The sequence below is a fragment of the Etheostoma cragini genome, chromosome 15 (assembly GCF_013103735.1).
Source record: "Etheostoma cragini isolate CJK2018 chromosome 15, CSU_Ecrag_1.0, whole genome shotgun sequence".
NCBI classification, from domain to species: Eukaryota; Metazoa; Chordata; class Actinopteri; order Perciformes; family Percidae; genus Etheostoma; species Etheostoma cragini.
In genome coordinates this window covers 22,048,970-22,076,589 of record NC_048421.1, presented here as the reverse complement: position 1 = coordinate 22,076,589, position 27,620 = coordinate 22,048,970, and the positions used below count along the sequence as shown (strand labels likewise).

Below are 27,620 nucleotides of genomic sequence, written 5' to 3'. Positions count from 1 at the left end.
TGTTTTGAATTGTTGTCGAATTTTTTTGTTCTTTTGACGTTTTTCTGTTTTTCCCCCCCTCTTTTTCAAAGCATTTTCCGACATTTTTTATCAATATTCATCAAATGCTATACAATCAATTAAAACACCCAAATGCAATAAAAGTAGTGAACTAATTATTTATTTTACTTGTGAAGCGCATCGGTTGTTTGGAACCATCCACGTTATTTTTTTGACAATTTGGTTAAAAACAAAAACAAATTTCTAATAGAAACTTTTTGAAACTGGGTAAAATTTGAACCGATTACAACAGGAGAGTTTAAGCTGACTTGACAATGTAAAAAACATCTCACTATCTGTTAGCCGCCTGTCCCCTGCCCCCTCTACATTTGACCTTACCTGGTGCATTGGAACCATTATAACTCTTTTGCGAAACCAATGTTATTGATTATTATTTTAGGGGCATTTGTTTAGGCCTTTATTGACAGGACAGCTGAATAAATGAAATGGGAGAGAGAGGGGAGGATGACACGTAGCAAAGGGCCGTAGGTCGGAGCCGAACCAGGGCCCGCTGCGATTTGGAGTAAAATGAACACCCCCTCTACCGAATGAGCTATCTTGGCACCCCTGTAGCACTTTCAATAAGCGGTTGTTATGGAAAGGAAACGGATATCGGTGAAAATACATATGTCCGCCGGAATTTCCTGCAGCACCGGAGCAATCCTGGAAGTGGAACATCAAGGATATAGACTATGCTACGTGCAACCTTTTGTTCTGTCATGGTCTAAAGAAACATTACAGTGCCAAGTAACTTTTCTGGGTGGCCTGATGCTTGATGGAGCCTACCCATTTTTCCAGCCACCTGAGCGTGTTTTCGAGAGCGATAAGTGAGGCCCTGCCAGCCACCTTATGAGCATCGTGACAGTTTTATAGTGACAGGGTGTGGAAGTCAGACAGGAAGGAGGTACAGGAGACAGAACATAAGCCAAAGAAAACACAAAAAACACCATTAGAGGAGAGAATAAAAGGGAACAGGGTGACAGGGTCAGTGTGGTTGGAGCTTCAATAGAGATGCTATCTGTTCCAGACTCTGAGCAGACATTCATATGGACCGAAACCCGATGAGAGGAACAGGGGAGAGAAGACAAACAAGGAAGAAAAGAGAGAAGAGAACAAATAGAAGAGAATTGTAGTATTTTGTCCACAGGAAAAGCATTCAACAACGAGAAAAAGAAATGGAAAGAAATATGGAAAAAGGAAGAAGAATGAAAGGCAAGCTTTGGACTGACCAGGAAAGCAAAAGAGAGCGATGGATGATGGCGGGAGGAGGATGAGGCTGACATATTGAGGAGGACTGGACAGATAGAAAAACAAGGAAGAGAGAGAGATGAATGAGCGATTGAGGCACCAGTAAGTGGTGGATGAAGTGGAGAGATAACAGTGGCAGGGATACCAGTGGAAAAAAACACTTGTTTAGTACCAGAAAAATGGAGGGATGGAAAAATAAACAAGGAGGGAGAGACTGACAAGTTTTCCCAAATCAGAACAGTTTAGGAAAAGAAGAACGGGACAGTTGGGTTCAGGAAAAGAACGGGTCGATTGGATTTAATAAAAGAAGATCGGGACGGTTGGGTTTAGGAAAATAAGAACAGTACAGTTGGGTTTAGGTAAAGAAAAACGGGACAGTTGGGTTTAGGAAAAGAAGAACGGGACAGTTGAGTTTAGGAAAAGAAGAATGGGACAGTTGAGTTTAGGAAACTTGACACGGGTGAGCCCAGTCTCCTGGGTGAAAGTCCTGTGTTGTTTGACCCATCCATCTCACTCAAGGCTAGCCCACATAGCATTCTGGTATGGAAGAAAAACCAGAGTTAACCATTGTCCTCAAAAATCCACCTCCACAACACAAAGGCAGCAGAAGTTAACAGACATTGGTGAAAAAAACATGCTTCAGGTGGAATTTCATGTGGCACAAAACAATCCCGGAAGTGGAACGCCATGAACATAGACTAGCACAAGTTGAACTCAAACTATACCTCCTGTGATTTCATGTGACAAAAAAAAATTGATGGATTGATTGACACAAAGTAGCTGGCTGTGGTAACATGTAGACCTAGCCTACACAATGACGTACACATCCCTCCCTCTCGTGATATGTCTTTATAGTCTTGCTTTCCTGTACATGCTGCAGCCATGTCACTCCAATTCAGGAACCCAATTGTAGAGACCATCATCGTCCCCTACTCCATTGATATTTATTCAATGGGAAAGGGGACGTTAACTTCCAGGACTTTCTTTTCCTCAAAAACAACAAATATTAATCACACATGCTTTAATCAATACCAGAAACATATAACTAGGAAAAGCACACCTATTTTCTTTTTCATGACTTTTTATTTGATTCCATGTTTTCATTTTATCATATTTATTAGACAGAGGGGGCAGGAAGAGTTCTGTTCTTCAAACTGCAGAAACAATACGGTGACAGAGAAACACACACACATACACACACATACACACTTGTTTTACAGCCCGCCATCAGGGTGTATTGTCCAAACAGCAGGTTGTGTTTTGGACGGCTTACTTGCTAGCTGGAGGGAGACAAATGAACACACACATACAGTACTTCATCACTGCCTGCAGGATGGGAGCCACAACTGACATGTGCTAAGCCTACGTGTGTGTGTGTGTGTGAGAGAGTGCGTGTTAATGACTCTATGTAATTTGATTTCGTCCTCTCCATAAACTTGTCTGCCTTGTCTCTCTCTGTGTGTCTCTCTCTCTCTCTCTCTTGCCATATAACAGATCAGTTCAGTGGTTCCTGGACCAGTCCAATTGAAAACAAATACTAGTCCACTGAGGATTCCTTTCATGTAAGGCTGATGAAGATATTTTTCTTTTGAAATTCTGAAGACTTCAGCCTTTGTACTCTATCTTTAAACCTTTCTTTTATAACATTTCATAAAATCCCTCAATCAAGAGCATTATCTAGAGTCTCCAAAGCTAACCCATTTCACTCAGAAACCGGGGTAACAAGGCAGGACACCTCTGCCGGTACTAAGGAGCTCAAACCTCAGACTCTAGCTACTCTGTATCAGTGTATCACTTTGTATCTTCACCGCTCTGCCTCTCTTTCTCTCTCAAAAAGGATACTTATGATATACAGTGGGGCTCGAAAGTTTGGGCACCCTAGGTAAAAATTTGTATTAACATGCATGAAGAAGCCAAGAAAAGATGGAAAAATCTCCAAAAGGCATCAAATAACAGATTAGCCATTCGTATAATATGTCACAAAAAGTTAATTTTATTTCCATAATTTACACTGCACGATCCATACAGAAAGACCTGGCAGACACTGGAGTGGTGGTACACCATTCCACCATGAAGAGATACAATTATGGTCTTCATGGAAGAGTCATCAGAAGAAAACCTCTTCTAAGTCCTCACCACAAAAATCGACGTTTGAGGTTTGCAAGTGAACATATGCACAAACCTGACGCATTGTGGAAACAAGTTCTGTGGACCGATGAGGTTAAAATAGAACTTTTTGGCTGGAATGAGCAAAGGTACGTTTGGAAAAGAAAGGGCACAGAATCTAATGAAAAGAACCTCGGTCCAATTGTTAAGCATGGGGGGGATCAATCATGCTTTGGGGTTGTATTGCAGCCACTGGCACAGGGAACATTTCACGAGTATAAGGAAAAATGGATTCATTAAAATTTCAGCAAATTTTGGACGCTAAGTTGATGCCATCTGTGAAAAAGGTGAAGTTAAAGAGCGGATGGCTTCTACAAATGGATAATGATCCTAAACACACCTCAAAATCCACTATGGATTACATTAAGAGGAATAAACTGAAGGTTTTGCCATGGCCTTCACAATCTCCTGACGTCAAGATAATTGAAAATCTATGGATAGACCTTAAAAGAAGAGTGTGTTACAGACAACCCAGAAATCTCAAAGAACTGGAAGACTTTTGGAAGGAAGAATGGGCAAAGACACCTCAAACAAGAATGGCAAGACTCTTGGCTGGCTACAAGAAGCGTTTCCAAGCTGTGATACTTGCCAAAGGGGGGGTACAAGGTATTAACGCTGCAGGGTGCCCAAAGTTTTGCAGATACCATTTTATTGTTTTCTGTTATTTTGAAAGTGTAAATGATGGAAATAAAATCTAACTTTTTGTGACATACTGTATAATACGAATGGCTAATCTGTCATTTAATTGCCTTTTGGAGATTTTTCCATCTTTTCTTGGCTTCTTTATGAACATTAATACAAATTTTTACCTGGGGTGCCCAATCTTTCAAACCCCACTGTAATTGTAACTACTAAACAAATTATGTGCATGTCCCTCAAAGGGTACTTTGAAACAATAATAAAGAACAGAAAAATAAAACTGATAATATATAAAATTATCTGTTTATTTTGCCCTGTATTGTGGCAGGAGAAGACATATTTAGCTGCTAGCTATGCCGTGTTTTTAAGTTCTCCTAATTTAAAAGGAATCTTTTTGTCCTCAGTGTAGGTAGTGAAACCTGGTATTTCTTGGCTCTTAAGTCTTCATATTTGGGACATGTACATATGAAATGTAATTCTGTTTTGATATGGTAGGCTATCAATGTGCACAGACACGTTCCTCTTTTGGTCTCCACACTTTTAAATGTCGACCTCTTTCAATTTCCACACAACGCTGTGCCTGGCAACCAATGTGTGGTAACCATGGGGATTCTGTGCACTACTGTATCCCTGCCGTACATCTGAATGACATTAACTGACTGTGGAATGAAACATCCCTAATCACATGTCGATTTATAACAAATAGTGGTAATACTAGTCTTTCCTAAACACACACAGTTAATGTTGATAGCTGAAGTTAAATTAGCATAATTATAACTACGGAAGTAACCCGATACATTCAGCCTTGTGCTGATGCTCTGACATGCAAAAGCCCCAGTGTCTATGTCGTTCATATTTTAGGGAATTAACAAACAGCACACAATAATAATGCCTTTTCAAACCAATGCACCTGGTGTGGTGAAACTAAACTGATGGACTTACATGTGACGATCACAGACTTTTAATATGACTCGTACATACAGCTACCGCTGATGGCGTGACACATAAAAATGCATTTATTTAGCCATCGTTGTTCAGTTTAGTTTGGTATTATCTTGCACAAAAGAATAATGTTTGATAAAGATGACTCATGAATGAGACCGCATATCTTTCCTCTTCTGTGACGCACTAAACGGCACATGTGTCCCTCTGGTGTTCAGAAGTGGGACTTCTATTACGTCTTAGAGCTGCGTTTTTACCACCTTACTATTAACCAGGCTCCTTCCATTTCCCCAAGTCAATATGCAACCCTCCCATTTTCTCTCCATCCCACATAGGTTGCCATGGTAACAATTCCGTTCCTCTAGCAAATCAGCACCAGACGAAAACTAGAGCTCTTAGACTTAGTTTTAGTGTGATATGTTGGATGGTGGGTGTAAAGATGTCCCTGTGATTTTTAGAGAATCAGTTTTAACATATCTCAGGGACATGGGAATCACAATTCAAATCTATAAAGCACAAAAAAGAGAACACAGTAAAAACACAAAGACTAAATGAGAATAGGATGCTGTCCTCAAATTTCTTGTTTTTCTTCACAACTCAAAGATATCCAAATTCAAATACTGACGCTTGTTCAGTGGCTCTGAGCGTCAGATAAAGATGCAAAACTCCCCCTTTAGCGACCCAGAGCACCAGAAAGTAACGCCAAAAGTCCCGACCAAGCAAATCTTTTCTTTTTTCACAGCATTTATAGGACATTAGTGTGCATTTTGGCCCAGGGTCTGTTGTCTGTAACTGTAACAACAGATTGAAAAAGTATGTTTTCTTCTAACGTTATTATCTACAGTTATAAAATTATCCAATTGGCCAACACTGGCGCATTTACAGAAATGTTGATTAATGTGCATTGTTCTTATCAAATTAATACATCTACATCTTCTTAATCTTTGCAGCTGAAGACTTTGGGCAGCTGTGGCTTAGGTTGGTGGTTTGATCCCTGGCATAAAACGTCTGGGGAATAGCAGGCTTGGACCCAAAAGTGCAAAGTGTGGAGGCGCGGAGGCAGTGAGCAGATTAGAAGGTTTGTTTGAATGAAAAGGCTTACAAAGAATGGTGTCCTGAGACAGGCAGGCAGGTAAATAGAGAAGTCCAACAAAAAAAATCCCCAAAACACTTGAAAAAACTAAAAGACTAGGAAACCAATACCACAAGAAGGCAGACACACAGGGGCCACCACTGGGAGAAACAGAAACAGACATAGAAAGCAAACAGACTTAATACACAAGGTAACGAGGGTGGTAACGAGAGACAGGGGACAAGAGGGCTGAGGAACAGGTGAAACACATCAGGGCGAGGCAGACATGACACATTCAGAACAGTTCCTTCATTCACTCACTCACTATTCCCCATGCAGTGTGTATCCCTCGGGTTGTTTTTGTTATCAAAATTTAAAATGAAAAACCTTTTATCAACATTTTGTTCGTCTTTTTCGACCCCTTTGTGGCTTCCCCCAATGATTTTGTCCCTTTTTCAGCGTTTGTTGACTTTTTCTGAGCCTTTTTGAAATTTCCGTGAATTTTACCCCCCAATTTCTTTTAACATTTGTCACTTTTTTTGACAATTGTGTTACTTTTTTTTTTTTTTTTTACTTTTTTGATTTAACACAGTAAAACAGGAAAAAAACTACAACTGAAAACAACAACCATGCACTTGGCCCTGATGTCAAGGTTCCCTTAAGACACTCAATCCTGAATATTAATTCTGCACTCTGCATGTCACTCAATAAGTGGCTTAGTCAGAGCTGCATAGGTTTTAATTTACAAAATTTTGCCCACTCATCTGGAATGTAAGCTCAACAATTAGATGTATTTCCATAAAACTGCATTTTAAGGTTGGATCTTTTGTATTTAGCTTGACAGTGTACGCAGTGTGTTAGGGTTAATGAGGTTTTACAGAAGGCTTAGTGTTTAAGTTCATACCATAGTCCTGGAAAAAATATGAAGTATTAGGAAGAAGGAACAAACTTTCTAGATTCTATTTATATCTCTCTGCACTCACCATATCCTGCCTATAAATCAGACAGGAGACGGACCGCTTCTCAGCCAATCGGGCCAAGGCATGATTGATGTCACCATTAATTAAGCAGGATTTTTCTTTATTTTCAAAAGGCCCATCTCCCTGCACGGCCAGCCTAATGACAATTCCAATTTGTTCATTAAGAGATGGCTTTCCTCCGCCACTCTGATGGGTTGGACACAAAATGAAAGGTTGAAAAAATTTGCAGAGGTGACGGCAGGAGTGTTCTGCAGAAGAAATGTTTGAGCAAGGTGTTTAACTTTTATTAAGGTTGAGTGACATTCACACTGACCAGACAGTTTGGAACTACAACAACCTGTTACCAGTAATGAGTATACATACCAGAGTATGTATATATGATCCAACTCAGAATATTGTCAGCCAAATTGGATTTATCTAATACATAAAACACAAAATACAGTGCTTAACTCCTGGTAGCTATACGAACGTATGGTTCACGAGAACCGGCTGGAAATCACCACTTCTAAGCAGCCGGGGAAGAAGATAGCGTTATGGCTCTCTTCCTCCAGGTGGCTGTCTCTGTCTCACTCGTCTTGAGTGAGACTGTCTTGGGTCTTGAGACAGTCTTGAGACTAGTCTTGGGTCTGGATCCGCACAGTGGTGCCGGCAGGATTCTATTTCATAGCACACTGAAGTGGTTTACAGAGAGAAATGCTGTCTGAAGTCTTTCTGCGCCGGGTGAGTGAGGCAAACCTAGCTGTGTGCTAGCTGGCTAAATTAGCATTAGATCAATTGTTCATCTATACAGCTAACGTTAACAATGCTAGTGGACTTTTTATGGGTTAGCCGAGTGCTGTTAACCGTGGTCAAAACAATAGTACTAAAAATAAAATTGTTGAGTGAGTTGAACAATGTTGTAACCTCATAATGTCACCCACCAAGCGTTAGCACTAACGTTAGCTACTTGTCAACCATAACATAAGAGTAACCTTGAGCTGGATCAATATTGAAATGTATCAATAAATAAGGTCTCTGTTGTATTACTGTGTTGCAAAGTGGTAGTTAATCCCAAAATGATGCTGTGTGGAAAAAAGGCAGGACTACAGTTAAGAGTATTTCTTTCTGAGACAATTATATGATTTACAATTACTCCTGAACGTATCATCTTGGTGACCGTGTTTTGCAGAAGTTATGAGTAAAAATTTTGATATAGAAACTTCTTAAAAATGGGTCCAAATTACACGAGGACAACAGGCGGGCTACAGTGTGTTAGTTGGTAATGTAACATTACACCTGAAGTTCAGTAATTAACATTTTAATAGATTAGTTATAGATTTAAAGCAGATTTTTTTTTAACCTTTGTCTTCCCGTCAACCATGAAAATAAGTTGTTTTTCAACACTATTATTGCCTTTTCCGACATTTTTGTCACTTTGTCATTGCTGTGGGTGCTTTTTTAGATGTTTTTTCCAAAGTTATTTGATATTTCCAATGTTGACATTTTCAATGTTTATTTTGAAGGCCCATTTTCGTGATAGAAAAACTGAAAACGGGTCAAGTTTGACCCGAGGACAACATGAGGGTTAAATAAAAATGTACTGTGTGTATTCAAATGTGGCACAATGAATGGAATGTAACGTTAAGTTAAACCCACAAGACAAGGTGAACTGGTAGGTTGTCTGGAACGTAAAGAAAAATATAGGGTATAAAGTTGTAATAACTTATAACCTGACCTTATTGAAATATCACTGAACATTATAGCATTAAACTTCCAAATTAGGCTTTCATTTGAAATTATCAGGGCCTTCATCTTCTTCCATACAGTTGGGACTAGGGTGGTTTGCAGCCAGCGTTCCTCCCTTACCCATAATTCTCAGTGTTATTATCAAACTCCATTTCCTAAAAAACTGTTTGTGCTTAGAAGTTGCTCAAATCACAACTTGTGGTTTTTCAGATCTAAAAAAATCTAATCAACAGAATAATTTAAATCACTCAAACTAGACCGTTGGCATTCAGACACCAAAAATCAAGAAAACATATTGCAATTCTTTAATCTACATTTTAACACATATTCAGTTATTAAACTTAAAAAATAGCATTTAATGTGCTTTTGAAATGTCTATTATTATGTCCTTTCTATATCTCACTTCCACATGGTTCATAGCTGGCTTCATTACTTTAAAACATGTTTTCTTGTTCAGAAGTTGCACAAATTACAAATGGTAATTTTGCAGATCTCGAAAACATAGTTCAGTAATTCACTCAAACTAGACCCCTGTAATGAACATGAACATAATTCAATGCAAAAAATACAGTGGCAACTAAATGTCAACACACATTCAGTTATTATTAACATAGAAATAAGACTTCATTTGCTTTAAATTGTTAATTATGATAGCCTTTTTTTCTTCAATACAGCGGTTCCACTCTTACTCAAAGCTGTCAGTGTGAGGAGCTTCATTGGTCTTTGTGCTATCTGTTTGTGTATTTGTAAAGAGAGGAGAGGAAGAGGAGAGGAGAGGAAGAGAGGATTGTGTTTTCTTTCTTTCATGTTGCTTGTGGTTCTGACATTGGGCTGTGGCATTGTGGGATCCTCATTTCATTTCATTTATTTCCTTGTGTTGGCTTCCTGTTGACCATGCTACGTTTAAGACTCACTGGTTAAAAAATGAACACTTTTTTTTTCAATTTTTGTTGCTTCTTTTTCTTCTTCTCTGTGCTTCCGTCTTATTACCACCAGTTTTACACTTTTTTTTATGAACTAATGGTCAATAAACTTCATTAAAATTAAATGATATCTAACTTTTGCGTTAAAAAGCAGAAATAGTTAGTTATTTCGACTGACAAAATTCAACAAAAGAAAAACGCATTGCACAAAACACACAATTGCAAGTGCATTGTTTGAAGCCACTCGTGTTATTTTTGGGAAATTAGGTTGAAAGATACCTAAATTTCGGATATAGAATCTTTGAAAATGGGGTCAAATGTAACGGACAATGCACATTTATTAACATTTCTGTAAACGTGCCAATGTTAGCCAGCCGGCATGATTTCAACTGTAGTCCTTTGGTTAGATGTTTTGAGACTAGAGCAGGTTAGATACAGACAAAAGTCAAGAACTAAATAGACTTTCAGAAGAAATTATGCAGGAAGCAGCAAGACATAAGTAAAATTACACATCTATAGCATTGCGATTCAGTACATTAAGCCATGCAAGCAACAAAACATTGTTATTGCTAACACTGTTATTGCCATTTCCTTGCAGCCATGCAAAGCAGTAATACGCATAACACAAAAGAAATTAAATGAAATCACTCATGATGGTATGGAAGAGGATTAGGGCCACATGTGAATTAGTGGATTAAGTTTAAAGTCATAATCAAAGTCAAAGTACCTTTATTAGTCTCCCTAAGGAGAAATTGGCTTTGGACACTGACTTTGCTGCAAGAGTTACAGACGCAACGGCAAGCAAAGGGTTAAAAAAATTAAAAGACCAATGTACAGTCAACATGTGGGCAACTCAAAGGCCTGTGCAAATTGCAGATTTACCATTTTCTGTACTAACATTCTGAGAATAAAGTCATAATTCTGAGAATAAAGTCATGATTCTCCGAATAAAGTCTGAATTCTGAGAACAAAGTCCGAATTCTGAGAATAAAGTCTGAATTCTGAGAATAAAGTCTGAATTCTTAGAATAAAGTCTGAATTCTGAGAATAAAGTCGGAATTCGAATAAAGTCGGAATTCTTAGAATAAAGTCTGAATTCTGAGAATAAAGTCTGAATTCTGAGAATAAAGTCTGAATTCTGACTTTTTTACATGTGGCCCTAACCTTCTTCCCTATGATGGGGATCTTGATGCAATATTAAAAGATCCTCTGAACCACATGTGTCATTTGGCTTTCCATTAACATGTATTTCCTTTCTTAGTTTATTTATTTAAATCATTTATTGTAGTTTTCATCTCCACGGAAACAATTAACATAATTTTGAAACCTGTCAGCTGTGCTTTTTTTAAATTCCAAACTAGTTCTAGTTACCATAAAGTAGGCCAGTTGTCTTTATTTAAATACAAATAAAACAGGAATGAATTACTACCTAATTAAAATCATTGCTGACAGAGACATTAAACACATGTCCATAAATAATAAAATAATAACAATAATAACAACAATAATAATTATAATAATAGTTTTTAACATGACTGTAAACATTATAGCAATATATATTATTATTATTCACAACTTAATAAAATAATGTAGGCATTTGTATGTAGGCTACAATATTGGCACAACCGTGTAAATTATATAACATAGTTATGTTCATAATTTATAATATTAACAACTCTTATTTCACTATATTGTTATATTGTATAAAAATCTTGGATGTTATTATGATATCATTACTACATCCTGTTATGAATAAATGAAAAATATATTATGTTAAATGTTAACATATCTTAACAGTAACAATATAATATAATGTAAGCGTGCATTACACGTTGAAAATTACTTAAAAAAATTATCAAAATGAACAAGAAAATTTTACAATACTAACAATTAACTGAACGCAAATTATAATTCATAGACATTATACTAACAATAGTTCATTAACAATGCAAAATATTTCAACACAGGGATATTATAACAAAGTAAAGAAAATAAAAGCTACTTTTAAAACTAAACGTAAATGTAGAAATTAATAGGGACAAAAGCAGCAGAATATGGACATAAATAATATTAACACAGAATTTAAATAGAACAGATTTACTGTTTCATTCCTATTCCTATTCTTCTTCATCTTATTTTAATTGTTATAATCTTGCTATTGTATTAGTTTTAAGGAAATAACTCCAATAACCATCACATAAGATCGCTGTTTTACATACCTACGTCATACATGTATAAATAGATTTAATAAGGATAATTCAATAAGGAGTCATAGAGAGGAGAAACAGTGAAGTGGAAGGACGGAGAGAATGGGATGGGAGGATGAAGGAGTGGAAGGCTGCTCCCTTCTTCCTGTCAGGCCACTTGGAGGCGCTCTGACATCACACATCACTCCTCTCGCCCTTCCATGCTTTACAAAACCATGCATGGAGCACACACACACACACACACACACACACACACACACACAGACACACACACACACACACACACACACAGACACACACAAACACACACACACACACACACACACACACACAAAGACACAGACAAAGACACAGACACACACACACACACACACAAAGACACAGACACACACAAACTCACTCACTCACACACACACAGACAAAGAAAGACCCAAAGACAAACACAGACACCCAGACACACACACCCACGTTGTCATAGACAAACACACACATACACACACACAAACTCACACACACACAGACAGAATGTGTTGCACACATACACACACACACCAAACATGTAATGTGCCACAAAATTGACCTAAATTAACACTTTATGTAAATAAATACAGGATATGTAAATGTAACCAGAATAATATAGTTAAATTGGTTGACAATACTTAGGCACTAATGATTTTTCTTTTTTTTTTACAAATCAAGCCATCAAATATTTTCAGTGTGTGACAACGTTACAGTTTTTCACAATTGCTTTGCTACTAGTTTCAGAACACCGATGTAATTTTTCAAAACTCTAGACACAAAACTTAAAACGGTCATCACTTGAAACACTCACTGGCCAACGTTCAAAATACTGCATTGTGCATTTATACCTCGAAAGAAATCGTGTACAATTATTGGTTCAAAGATCTGATTTATTGTGAAATACCATTAAGTACTGCAGTGGTAGAGACAGTACTACAGACACTGAACAAAAACTGAAAAGGACTGATGAAAAACAACGCAGTACAATCACAACATAGGTTTATTTGAATGTAAGCTAAATATTTAGCCCGCATGCATACAGTGGAGTACTGCCAATACTGTAAATAGTCTTAGAGTAAAGGTGGTACACAGGACCATAGAAAGAGTGTCTGATACACAGTATTACATCACAGTAAACCATGATGATGAAATATTACATCCATGCATAATGTATGAATATGACAATCATCTGAAATGGAACGTGTGAATTTGAAGTAGTAGTACTTTCTTGTTAAATTGGGTCATATTGAACCGGTGATCTTTGTTAAATGAGCAAATGGTCTTTGGTTTATGTGTGTTGTAGCCGAGCAATCAGAAAAAACGTGCATTTGGATCATCGCTTGTGAGTTTTGTATCCAGAGTTTTGAAATGACGTCAACGTTCTGGAAATAGTGCCAAAGTCATTGTAAAAAACTGGAAAAGTAGTGCCGGTTTTCCAGGATTCACGATTTAATGACAATTTCCGACTGAATATCGTTATATATCGGTTACAATACCAATTTTGCTTGAATACAAAGCAGATGTACAGAGAACTTCTGCTGTAAATTGTACAAGGAAGAAGCAACTCTCACATTTGTATTCACCACGCCCATAAAAAAGACATTAATACATAGTCATATACAAAGATCAATTTCGTAATTTCATTAACTGATGTCAGAAGACTCTAACAAAGATTGTTTTTAATTGGGAAATCTGTTATTTTGACTCAGCCCTACTCAAATATCAGTGTATTAGCTGTCCTCTGAGTGCATATTTTAACAGAAACTGTCCATAGAACTTGATTTACAGTGTTATTTTAAGTTTTTTACATTTTAAATCGATGAAGTTGGGCTCTGTTAACTTTTGTCTGCCATAGAGGGTTTGTCACGTCAAGAAGTCCAAGTTTTTACTTTTTTTTTTACCCATTTTTTTTTTTTTTTTAACTTTTTGAAGCTTTTCCTAATGTTTTTTTTAAAAAAATCTGCGCATGATGCTTTTTTTTGAATTTTTTTTTCCTAATTTTGAGAAGTTTAATAACTGACCAGCGTTGTCTGATAGAAAGAAAAGTAAAGAAAAATGGTCTGTATTTTTTTTTTTATCACGGGACAAAGTCTGTGTAATGAGCTGCTACGACCTTTCTGTTATTTCACAGATTCATTTCATAGAGTGTAGTCATATATGGGAGCCAAACTTTTTTTTATCAGTTTCAGTTTATGAAGTCATCATCGAATCCATAAAACACAATTTCAGACGGTAAAATTATCAAATGTAGGACGCATGTAATCGGGAAACCCTGAATAAGCTACTAAAAGCTTTTCGGGGGGGGTGGCTCTGTAACATTACATGTAACAGAGAATATACAGCCAGTCTTTGCTTTGTTCCACAGCCCCATCCTGACCTTTGACCCTCCAGGTGACAGTGTACAGCTCTGGTTTCAGCTCAACGCCTCTGAAGCAACACTTCAAACAACTATTTAACCTGACCCATATCTCTCCACAATACATGGCCTGTGATTGGTTTAGAAACACCATTGAAAATGTCAAACTGGTGAAGCAATACTTCCTAAACACTACTTAAACATGTGGATTCTTTATTACCATAAAAGTAGGCATATGTAGGGACCGATTTTTGATCTGCATCAGCGTTTTATTTGCCTGATAACCGATAAATGTAATTAACTAAAAAGTGTGTTACTTAGGCTCTGCTGCAGCCAAGGGCGTAGCTTATGGTTGGTTGGGGGGGGGCTATTGAGATCCCCACTTCTGAGCAGCATATCAAACACTTCATTTCCTGCATTCTGGTGAACTTTTATGCAACAATTTGTGCCATTTCCTGCATCAGGGTGGATGCCTATAGTCACCCCTATTAACTGTGTATGTGTTGAATGTTTCCGTTGTATAAAATAATTGCTTAAAGCATTTAAGCAAAGTTTTGTGTTGGATTTCTTAACATGAATCCATTTTTTTTTCATTTTCATTGTAAAGGTGGTTCCAAAAATCAGTTATCGGTCGTATTACTACTAATAACTAATACATCATTAGTTATGATGATAGTCATGTGCTCCTAACATGTTTTTTTTTTTTTACATATTGTAGGAGATGTCTGTGATTACGTGATTTAAAAAGTCATGATAGGCTACATTCAGAGTTAACCAAGTGTGGGTATGAACACTGGTTTAGTCGACTAAGAAAAGGTCACTTAAAAATGCGCAACGGCACGTAATAACACACTTTCCGTTATAATTCTGATATATTTCGAATTGTCATATGTGTTCCTTTTCTTTAAATAGGCCAAACAGAGGTATTTACACCGTAAAGTGGTGCGTAAAAGTGTGTTAGAATGCAGGAAATAAAGTATTTGACGGTCATAACAGGACACCCCCCCCCCCCACACACACACACACACACACACACACACACACACACACTCAAGGCCCATCCTGGCCTGTATATAAGCCCATACAGTACACCCCTGGGTATGAGTATATGTATACCATATACAGTACATACTATATTTAAGAGGCATATATTGTACTTTTTACTGCATCTGACTGCCACAGTTTACCATACTGAATACATTGTTTGTATGTGGAGCAAATATGAATATTGATGTCACGGATTAGTTGATGTTGTTTTCTCTGGCTTTTTGTAGATCAAATTGTCCTATACACTGTATACTGGGCAATAAAAAAATTCTAAATTCTAATGGTTTAAAAAGCATCTAACAAGGGAATTAATCTTCATTCAAACTGCGTTTTAATTTGTCAACTAACAATAACCCAATTATTGAACTTACCCTTGTGATAATTCTTCTGTACATTAACTTACATGCCATTTTGCATGCGCTGCATAAGTCTCTTCCACGACTGCTCATTAATAACAATATACATAGATAAAACAATGGTGTTACTTTTTGCAGTCAGACTGCTAGATAGCATTTGTAAAGATACAATGACAATCCATAAAACAACATGCAGGCATAACATCTATCATCAAGAATCTATGCCATGATTTGGAACTAGCAACCTTAGCACATAAAAGAAGAACCATGGTCATGTTGTGAGTTATTGGACATTTCTATGGATATCTTAAAATTATAATATATATACATACTGTAAATATACTATATATACAGTAAATGTATACTTATATGAGTCACCTGAAATCTTGGATTTTATTCTGTTCAATTTCAATCAGCTTTATTACACTGGTGTATGAACCATTCCAAGATTGCATAACTTTTTCAAAATAAGCAAAGGACACAACAAATAACAGTGACAATTTATTTTACATGTCCGGTCATTGTCATAACTTCCTAAAAAAGTAATTTCAGAATAATTACAAAGAAAATAGAATCAGTGTTTTGAAACGATACAAACGGATTTGTTCAAGTTTTATGAAGAGCGTTTGGTTAGAGCTTATAAGCAGCTGTTGAGTAATCTTCATGAAAATATTGTCTGAATTGCATTTGTTGAATTGTGTACAATTCAACAAATACAAATAATACTTTTGAAAAACCATTGGCCATAACATTGTCTTTCCCTCTCTTGTGGTGAAATTCAGTGTATAACAGGGCATTGACGGTTGTGTGTCTTTATATCAAATTTGACCCATTCTTAAAATTTCTATATCAGAAATAGGGGTTCTTTTTAAATTGACTTAATTTTAATTATCCCAAAAATAACATGGATGATCCTGTACATCACGCTTCAGACTCAGGCCTACAATAAAAGATGGGATCCCTACTTTCATTGAATTTTGGGTATTTTATTCAATTTTTGAGCATTTGAAAAAACAAAATGTTTTGGAAAAGTATCCCAACGGACTGTGTGATTGTCCTTTTTTAATACTAGGCTAAATACTTCATAATTTCTGCTTCTTTAACTCAAGAATTAGATATAACTTCCTACAAATTAGCTTTTTGAGTGTCCATAAATTCAATCAATAAGTGTAGTAACTAGTGGTAGTAAGTTGGTGTTAGTGGTGTTTTATACATGGTAGTGAAAATAAACATTAAAAGTCAAGAAATGTACCAAAAACATTGTAAAAGGTGTCTAAAAAGAGACCAAAACATCAGAAAATGTGTTGATTTTCAGTTTTGACCCAGAAGACAACACAAGGGTTAAATGCAGGTTGTTGTGCGTTTGAGACGGGAACAGTCAGGGGGTGGTGTGGAATTCATTGCGACAGGCAGTGAGGTGGAGCTGACTTAAGCCTCAAAGATATAGGGCATCTTTCTAAGTTGCACTTTATGTTGTTTGGTATTTATTAAACGTCTTGGAGAAGAAACCAACTGGGTGGTCATCGCCTTGGGCATATCCTTGCAGCAGCGACGCCCCGCGACCACTCGCATTGACCTCAAGTTTAAAGAATCTGGTGGGGGGGCGGAACTGTCGCACTACAAAGAAGAGCCTTGGGTGACTTAAAAGCTTCCTGGCAACAGGAAGACCACACAGCAAGGGTGGCGGGACTGGACACAGTCATCAGGGGAGCTACATTATCTAAAGTTCTTACTCAAACCAGCCACACATCCTCAAAACCTGACAGAGCTCTGGTCCAGTCTGTGGCACAAGAAATCTTGGATTGTCTTCAGTTTAGGTCATTGCCACACCTGACCCTGACCTACCTGCTTGCATAAATATGCCACCACTGTTCCTCAAATTCACACTTCACTGGGGAGTACATTTTATTTAGTTATTGGGGATTGGTGGCCTAACCCTCATTTTCCACCGACTTCCGTTTTTTTTCCGTCCTCCATCTCAAAAGCTGCAGGTTATATTGTCTCAAGAAGTACTCTACAGAAGAAACCCATGTTTATTAAGATAGTATCTACCATTCACTCCATGTACTCCTCTAATTCAACACCATGCTTTCTCATTAGTAGTGTTGTCCTTTCCACCTCCAAGATGAACATCTCTGCGTCCATGGTGTAGCAAAGGAGACATAAACTATATTGGGGGGGGTTCAGATTGCCACAGGAAGAAAGGATTTCCTGTGGCATTGTCTATGATGCACGGCAGTTTGTGCAGCATCCTCCTCTCTGACATCACCACCGAAGAGTCCCTTAACCCTAAGGAATATCATCAAAAACCATGCTGTGTATTGGAAATAACATAATGATGTTCTGTGAAACAAACCACGTGCCATGTCAGGTCCACATCCACATCCATCACTCAATGAAGTCTGCGATGCCTATGTCCTTGGCCTCCTTCCCCTCGATGATGCAGCTAACAATTACACCCTGGTAGTGGCAGGATTTAGTGTTGTATCTAGAGTCTGACAGGGCTGACCCAGTTTTGCGACATGACGGAAGCGTGGTGTTGCAACGACATACGTCCATGGTTGATGCTCCACGCCCCTGACTGGCAGCAGATTAGACAAACGTGTTACGTGGGTCTGGCTGCTCCAGAATTTTAAACCACTGTCATGGCGGCTGGATGGAATACGATCTCATATCTTACAAAATTAGTTCAGTGAAACGTGTTTCTGGAAATATTTTCAGCGAGAATTGCAGAAATCTCAGGCCATGCAGTTGCTGAATCTGTTTTAAATTAAGATTGACAAAGGTCAGTTTGAAAGATCTTCAGCTACTTCAAGTCGATAGATGTGTCACAGTCATTTGTATAAAGATGAGCATCGGCCATCAGTGATGGACCATCCCCTGTGGGGCTCTCCACAGTGTCAGACAAGTAGCCCTGAGGTCTGTGGATGGCCTTAAATGCAAACAGGAGGACTTTGAATTGGATGTGGAACTGGACCGGGAGCGAGTGGAGCTTGTTGGACAGGAATGATGTGCTGGATGGAGGGAGTTCAGGCTATGATGCGGGCAGCTAAATGAATTCAGGACCATTCGAGGTTTATGGAGGGATTTGTGAGCGAGATCGAAGAGGAGAGAGTTGCAGTAATCCAGAAAATGATGAGACTGTGGACAATTATGGCGGCAGAGGGATGTTTTGTAGGTGGAAGTAGACATACCGGGTAATGTTACTGATGTGGGGTTGAAAGGATAGTGTGCTGTTGAGGATGAAACCCAGACTCTTAACCTTGTAGGATTTTTTAACTATTTATTTGTATGATACAGCTGCAAATAAGTATTTGAACACCTGTCTATCAGCTACAATTCTAACCCTCAAAGACCTGTTAGTCTGCCTTCAAAATGTCCACTTCCACTCCATTTATTTTCCTAAATTAGATGCACCTGTTTGAGGTCGTTAGCTGCATAAAGACACCTGTCCACCCCATACAATCAGTAAGAATCCAACTACTAACATGGCCAAGACCAGAGAGCTGTCCAAAGACACTAAAGACAACATTGTCCACCTCCACAAGGCTGGAAAGACTACAGGGCCATGCCTAAGCAGCTTGGTGAAAAAAGGTCCACTGTTGGAGCAATCATCAGAAAGTGGTAGAAGCTAAACATGACTGTCAATCTCCCTCGGACTGGGGCTCCATGCAAGATCTCACCTCGTGGGGTCTCAACGATCCTAAGAAAGGTGAGAAATCAGCCCAGAACTACACGGGAGGAGCTGGTCATGACCTGAAAAGAGCTGGGACCACCGTTTCCAAGGTCACTGTTTGTAATACACTAAGACCACATGGTTTGAAATCATGCATGGCACGGAGGGTTCCCCTGCTTAAACCAGCACATGTCAAGGCCCGACTTAAGTTTGCCAATGACCATTTGGATGATCCAGAGGAGTCATGGGAGATGTTATGTGGTCAGATGAGACCAAAATAGAACTTTTTGGTCATAATTCCACTAACCGTGTTTGGAGGAAGAAGAATGATGGGTAACATCCCAAGAACACCATCCCTACTGTTAAGCATGGGGGTGGTAGCATCATGCTTTGGGGTTGTTTTTCTGCACATGGGACAGGGCGACTGCACTGTATTAAGGAGAGGATGACCGGGTCCATGTATTGGGAGATTTTGGGGAACAACCTCCTTCCCTCACCTAGAACATTGAAGATGGGTCCAGGCTGGGTCTTCCAACTTGACAATGACCCAGAGTACACAGCCAGGATAACCAAGGATTGGCTCTGGAAGAAGCAAGTCAAGGTTCTGGCATGGCCTAGCCAGTCTCCAGACCTAAACCCAATAGAGAATCGTTGAAGGGAGCTCAAACTCCATGTTTCTCAGCAACAGCCCAGAAACCTGACTGATCTAGAGAAGATCTGTGTGAAGGGGGGGGGGGGGCGGGCAAAATCCCTTCTGCAGGGTGTCCAACCTGGTGAAAAACTACAGGAAACGTTGGAAACAAAGGCTACTGGACCAAATATTGACATTGATTTTCTCAGGTGTTCAAATACTTATTTGCAGCTGTATCATACACATAAACAGTTAAAAAATCATGCATTGTGATTTCTGGATTTATTCTTTATAGATTATATCTCTCACAGTGGACATGCACCAACGATGAAAATTTCAGACCCCTCCATGAGTTCTAAGTGGGAGAACTTGCAAAATAGCAGGGTTTTCAAATACTTATTTTACTCACTGTATATCCTTAAATAATCATTTTAATTAAATATCCTTAAATAAAAAATGGTATTTAATAAATAAACAACATACTTAAACATAATAAATAATATACAATGATAAACTAAATACTCCGAATTTCACCATCAAAATTGTATTTATGATAAGCGAGAGAATGCTATGAAACGCATTTAGACTTTCATGTTGGTAAATTAAACTCACACAAAATTTACTTCAACAGTTGCTTACTGAATATGAACATGTTTGAAAAATCTTGTGTAATTAGATGCATTATGGAGATTCAGATTCTCATGACTGTGCCACATCATAAAAGATCTGTAGAAATGAAGAATATTAAAATTTACAAGCAGAGACAGTTAGAAGGTAAGAGGTCATAATAGTTTTGGCTCAGCTTTAACACTGTTTGCATATGTGTGTGCATGTGTGCATTTGTGCATGTGTGTGTGTGTGTGTGTGTTTGTGGATTTATCTCTCTAGCAGCTCCTGAGAGCGGCAGCATCTCCAAAACAATTTACAGCCGGCGCATTTATAGTCCTGTGTCGTAAAAACACCAGATTGATCCTCTCTCTCGCTCTCTATCATATTCAGTGCCGAACGCTCCATTAAAAAACTTTGCTTCAATATTTTAGTGGGTTTTAAGCGGACATTATTTCCGTAGGTCCCTGGCAGCCTTGACCCCGGGGGCCTTCAGGGCTCCTAAAATATTTGAAGAGGCATAAAATTGCACACGTTCATAATGTAAACCAATACAGATTATGGCTAATACTATTAGGGAGAATCACAAACGTCTGTAATACAAGCTATTATAGAGCATGGTCAATTTGACTCATATAAACTCTATAGATCAGATGACGGCGCCGATATGTTTGGATTGAACCTGACACGTTCCAATAGAATTTTATCTCTTTCACGATAGGAAAATAATTTGTCAGTCCTGTAAAGAAAAGTTTTTTTTTTTTTAATAGCCACATGCTTACACCACAGTCAACGATTATATACGGAGAAGAGGAGCGTCAACATGGAGGGAAGGAGACATGAAAAGGAGAGAACAGTAAAAGGAACATGGACCTAAAAGAGGAATAAAAAAATTATGTTTTGGAAATCTATCTTATTGCCTGGAATTAAAATATCCCCCCCTCCCCCCCCCCACATCGTCACATACCCTTCAACATACCTAGAGATTGGCATGGTTTTATTTCAGTTAGCTTAATAGCTGGTTTGATTTGCATTTAGAGATGATTTTATGGAAAGTTCCCAATGCCAATCTCTAGGTATGTATGCTGAAGCGTGTGTGTGTGTGTGTGTGTGTGTGTGTGTGGGGGGGGGGGTGGCTAGTTTAATTCCAAAGGTGTTTTTTTTGTTTTTAGTCAGCTTAGCAGGGGTTCCTATACTTATGAACAGCACTAAATGTTTACACTTTTTTAAACATGTGAAGATATAAAGGTTATGGAAAACCTATCAGTGTAAGCACACTGAATATGGAGTTAGTAGTTTAGTAGTTTATTTGAACATATGAAACATTAAAATAAAAATTATATTTACATTTAGACATACAGTTTATATATAATTAAAATGACAGATAAATAAGGTCATGTTCTTCTCAGCACCATCTTCCAAAATGATTGAAAGTCATTCAAACAAAAAATTCCCATGTTCAAAAAGGAGTCGGAAGAAGTTCTTAAACAGCTGATCAGGTCTGACCCCCTTTCTCTATTTTTATCCCTTAGTATACAAAATCTGATACTTCACTTATTTACACATCATAGGCACATATGCATACATACCTACACACATTATCACAGTTTTTGTTTCTTTGCTTCCTTTTCTTCTTCTTTTTATACCATCTATCTATATCAGATTAAATAACCACACATCCATACTAGACTTAGTATATAGATATATTAGTATATATATATATTAGTTTTTAGATGCCAAGAAACCATACAGTCATTGTACACTACTATCACTTCAAATCCTTTGTATGCCTTTAATATGTTCATTTTAAATAATCTCTTGAAATTGCTCATTGTTGCACATTATTTCATCTCTTCACTGCAGCTGTTCCATGAAGTAACTGCATTTAGCATTTGTTCTTATAAGTTTCTTTTTAAATACAAATGTTCCTCTTAAGAGATGTTCGCTCTCTCTTTTTTGAAACACCCCTTGGATACTGTTCGACAGCTGACGATTATTTAGTTTGTATATCACTTTTTCAGTTTTAAAGTCAACAATATCTCTGAATTTTAATGATTTTAATTTAACAAACAGTGGATTAGTTTGTGCTCTAAAATTGGTTTTCATGCTTGATCAATGCCCACAGAGAATGGGATAAATCATTTAAAGACTTCCCATCTTTTTCTTTGTGATGAAAGAATAGTTTTTGCAGTCTAACAAAGGAACCATACAGCTCTTTCAAAATTGTCGAGATGGTGTCTGGATTCTCTCGCTTTGCCAACGAGCGAAATCTGATCTCTACCTTTGATTCCCTTTCCATATGATCATACAGCCGAGGGCTTTCTCCGGTCATCTGCCACCTCTCAAGCATGACTTTGCATTTTCTATCCAATCATAAATCGGTGGATCAGATTTGGATTTGGAACCAGAGAAGTTTGAATGTACATAAAACGTTCTGCTTGTGTTGCAAGCCAAATTGTCTCTGGGGGGTAGCCCATGAGCATTAGCACTAGTAGTAGCAGAAGCAGTACCTGTACACGATCTGGCGCTTCTTTCTTGACCCTATAGTTCATTACCCACCCGTAACCTCTGTTAACCTCTAAACAATTCTGATTCTCCCTGAAAAGGAACAATCACAGGAGGAAAGAATTGAACAAAAATGGTTGGATTTTATTACAAAGAAGTGTAAAAATTCCAATTAAAATAGCAAGATAATAAATTAGATGGCTGATACATTTGGTCTTACTTTTCTCAAAGTAGGAAGGTCGGCTCAGCACGCATACCCCCCCAGGTGGGAGACAGATAGAGGAGACAGAAGGCCTAGCAGCGACAAGGACATGCACAACGCACTTGTTTCTACAAGATTCACTCCAATATATCATTCGTGATTCACTACAAAATATCATGAAAGTCCTTTTAAAATAAACAGTGTCGAGGCTAAATAGACATTGCTACAGAGTGTCACCCAGAGCAGTCTCTGAGACATGAAAAGAAACTTTAGATGAAGAACATCCAAGGTCACATGACCATGTGACCTTTCAGTGATGCGACTACATATGTACTGTATATATACATACATAATTATATAGAGGAGAAATGGAAAGAAGAGAGGAAGACTGTGGGAACATGGATAGGAGAGAAAGGGAAAGGACACATCGATTGGAGAGGAAATGAGAGTAGGAAAGGTGGAAAGGAGACAGAGAAGAGGAAAAACAAGAGGAAGAACAAGGCATGAAGGAGGGGAGGAGATCAGACGGAGAGGAGAGCAAAAAGGAGTGTAGAGGATAAACAAAGAGGAGAGAAAAGGAGAGGAGAGGTGAGAGGACAGAGGAAAGAAAATATGAGAAGGGGGAGAGAGATGGGAGAGAAGATAAGAGAGGGACAAAAGGAGAGAGGAGTAAACGAGTCATGAGGAGGAGAATCCCTCTAAATGTATAGAAGGAGTGTGTCTGATGGCGTTTAACCTCTGACTCTCACCCACCTACACACACCCACACACACACACACACACACACATACACACAAATATATACACAAAGATAAACACAGCGAGAAGACAGTGTGTGTGCGGCGTCCTCCTGCCTATCTTCTTCATCACGCCCTCCCTCTCTCTTTCTCTCTCACTCTCTCTCTTACTCTCTCTCTATCTCATGTGTGTGTGTGTGTGTGTGTGTGTGTGTGTGTGTGTTTAAAACTGCAACACCACAGTGACATCACTACAGCTTTGCTAAAAGTTATTGTTGAAGTTGTATCATTCTATTACGTTTAATTGTACTCTTACTAGCACAAACTCGGATAATGATCATTTAGTCGTTTGACTCTTAATGAGTCCTGATAATAATCAAACCTTTGCTTTTATAAATAGAATATATCAACCTGTAGAATGTACTGTGCTCCTCTTTAGTAAAGAGAGTGCAAGAAAGTAACTGCAATCCAATTAATCAAGTACACACATGTACATATACACATCAGGCTGATACAAAGACGAATTGAGCTTTTCAGTCTCTGGAAACATGCTGAGAGAGATAGAACCCGGTATAGACAGAGAGACAAAGGGATGGACAGGCGGACGGACAGACAGAGAGACAGACAGACAGGTGGACAGACAGGCGGTCGTGAGGTTACTTAGTGTTTGAGCTCAATACTGCCTTAATACACTGCTACCAGCCTGGCGTCACCAGCACTCTGTGTGTGTGTGTGTGTGAATGTCTGGCGTCACTCAGACAAGCCACTTGTCCAAAACGCAATGTCTGTCCGTGTGTGTGTGTGTGTGGGGGGGGGGATTGATTTAGGTGGAGCCATGGAGGTAGAGACACAGAGTTGTTGCATTTTCAGCCAAACTGCAAAATCAATGCAAAGTGGATCTGGATGAAAGGAGTAGAGGAGTAGACACTGCTTTCATCCAATGTGTGTGTGAGTGTCCGACCCAGCTGGTAACCCACGGCGACAGAGCACCGTCAGCCATTACAGCTCCAGCGTCTCCGCAGCGACCATTAACGATAATGTTGTTGTTGCCGTGGCTACATATACACTCCATTTTCATTTGAGAGAGCGAGAGAGAGAAAGAGAACAAGTGAAGGAAGAATAGGAGAAGTTTTAGGTGAGAAAGGGAAATACATGTAGATTGTTCTCTTTCCTTTACTTTAAAGGAGAGAGAGAGAGAGGATGACATGCCCCAAAGGGGTACAGGTCGGAACCAAACCCCTGGCCACTGTGTTGAGGACTGGGTCTCTACCCAGGCGCCCCAAAGTAATCAGAGGAAAACCACAATGTTTACCTAACCTTAACAAAGTAACTTTTGGGGGCTTTTATTTTTTTATCCGTCCTATGAAATAAAGGCAGGGAAGTGAGAGAGGGAGGGGGATGACATGCAGCAATGGATGATGGGATGGAATCAAACCCGTGGCCACTGTGGTAGGGACTGAGCCTTTGGTCCATGGGGCGCACCCTGTATCAGGTGAGCCAGGAGGCCACCCCACACATGACCTACTTTAAGCCAATCCGTTAACCCTAACCTTTATTTTGTCTTCCCATCAACCATGACAAAAACCAACATTTTGGTCACTTTTTTAATGTTTTGGGTGCTTTTTTTTTTAATGCTTTTTGATATTTTTGACTTTGACATTTTCAGCTTATTTCGACGAACCCCCTTTTGTGACAAACTTTTTTTAACTGAAAACAACATGAGGGTTAAATCTACTTTCCAACGGGGATTTGTAGCAAAGTATCATAAAACACTTCTACTGTATGTGTTATTCTATTATGCCAGTTCCATAGCAGCTGGACACAGAGTTATATAACAATTACACATCTAGTACCAAGATTAAAACACATCAAGGACAATGACAGAGGAACATGTCCTATGATATCCTCAGATCCAGATCTGATTTTGGTCTAGCAACAGGTTGGACTAATGTATAGAAGTTCTTGAGGCTTTTGTGTCTAAAGGATGGGGACCTTTAATCGTCAGAAGTTAGTATTCATTAAAACATGCATGGAGTCAGAAAGAGAGGCTGAGATCGCTCTTTTTGTGGGTTGATGAAAAAGAGCACGTGGGCGCCTGGGTAGCTCACATGGTGGAGCAAGAGCCCATGTGTAGAGGTTTGCTCCTCGGCGCAGCGGCCGTGGGTTCAACTCCGGCTAGTTGCTCCATCACATCTGACAGGCTCTATAAGGAAAATGTCATTAATTGCTTATTATTACCCATCTAAGATGTCTACCTTAATGCGTGGGCGTCAGTTTGGTTTGAAATGGGCTGGGGACAGAGATGCAAGATGCAAGTCGCGCAAGCCATGTTTTTGAAAGACGTTACAGCGTGTAGCCAGTAACGGCTGTGGTTGTGCCCGTCCTGTAGGGATAGAGGTTTTTGTGGATTTGTTGGCATCTGTCGCTCAAGAATTATATGTGTTATATGTGAACTTTATATTTTTTTAACTAAATAGAGCTGTCCCCACCGATATTTCCTGCCTGACCTTGTCCAGAGAGTCTATTGCTGGATGGGTCAACCAGACACTTTCATTTAGAAGACTTGGGTTTGTATCCACGTGAAACCAAAAGTCAAGTGTCTTTTTGAAAGTTTTACATATGACTGTTACAGACCTTAGTCCGGAACACAATGAGGTTTGTGACATCATGTTACATCCCCATTTCACACGAACGGTGAATGGTTAGACAAAAGCATCAAAACCTTAACCTTTGGTAAGCTTGCCTTAAACGAAGGGCCCGAAAGTACAAACACCTTTTCTGCTTTGCCCAAAAAATGCCATTTTGATAAAGGATTGTCACATTTTGATTGCAGAGTTCTTATTTATATCAAGAGATTTGACACAATGAGTCAAGTTCCGCAAAAAAACTTGTGTTAGCAATTGACAAAAACTGCAGTAGTTTTCCCAATCCTTGATGTCTTACAAAAGTTTTGTTTTGGCTTGTTTAACTATTTCCAATTCGTAACATTTAATACATGTTTAAATCTGTGTGTGCCTGTTAAGTTAAGAAGGGTCACATTAATATGGTCACATGATTATATGGAGGGTGTGTTGGTCATTTCACTAAGGAGAGCGTAAAGCGTAACTCTCGCCAAAATGCAACACAGGGTAAGCACAATTAGGACTTTTAAGATTGACCGTATCATCGTTTTTTGGTCAAATCGACTTTTGAATAGGAGTGCTAGGGGTGATTCTATGATAGCATGAATATCACTATTTTTTAAAACACTAAGGGTCCTATTTTAATGATCTGAAACGCAAGTATCAAGCGGCAAACGCAAGTAGCTTTGTGGGGGGGATCTCTGGCGCTGTTGCTATGATACCGGCGGGATGAATGACTCTTGTAGCCGACGCGAATCTTAAATGGGTTGGTCTGACGAAGCTACATTACACACAGGTGTGGTTTGGGCGTAATGTGCAATAAACCAATTCGAGTGTTATTTCACATTCCCTTTAAAAGCAGGCGTGCTTGTTCCATGGTGGATTGCTATAGTAATGGTGGACTTGCTAGGCGCACTTAAT

At 38.6% G+C, this 27,620-nt stretch overlaps 1 long non-coding RNA gene across 1 annotated transcript; it reads left to right on the top strand.

Annotated features, from left to right (window-relative positions):
• On the top strand, nt 1–27,620 carry LOC117958213. The gene is made up of 5 exons (XR_004659666.1): nt 1–11; nt 6,110–6,116; nt 17,742–17,752; nt 24,707–24,710; nt 27,332–27,620. It is a non-coding gene; the product is annotated as an uncharacterized LOC117958213 (long non-coding RNA).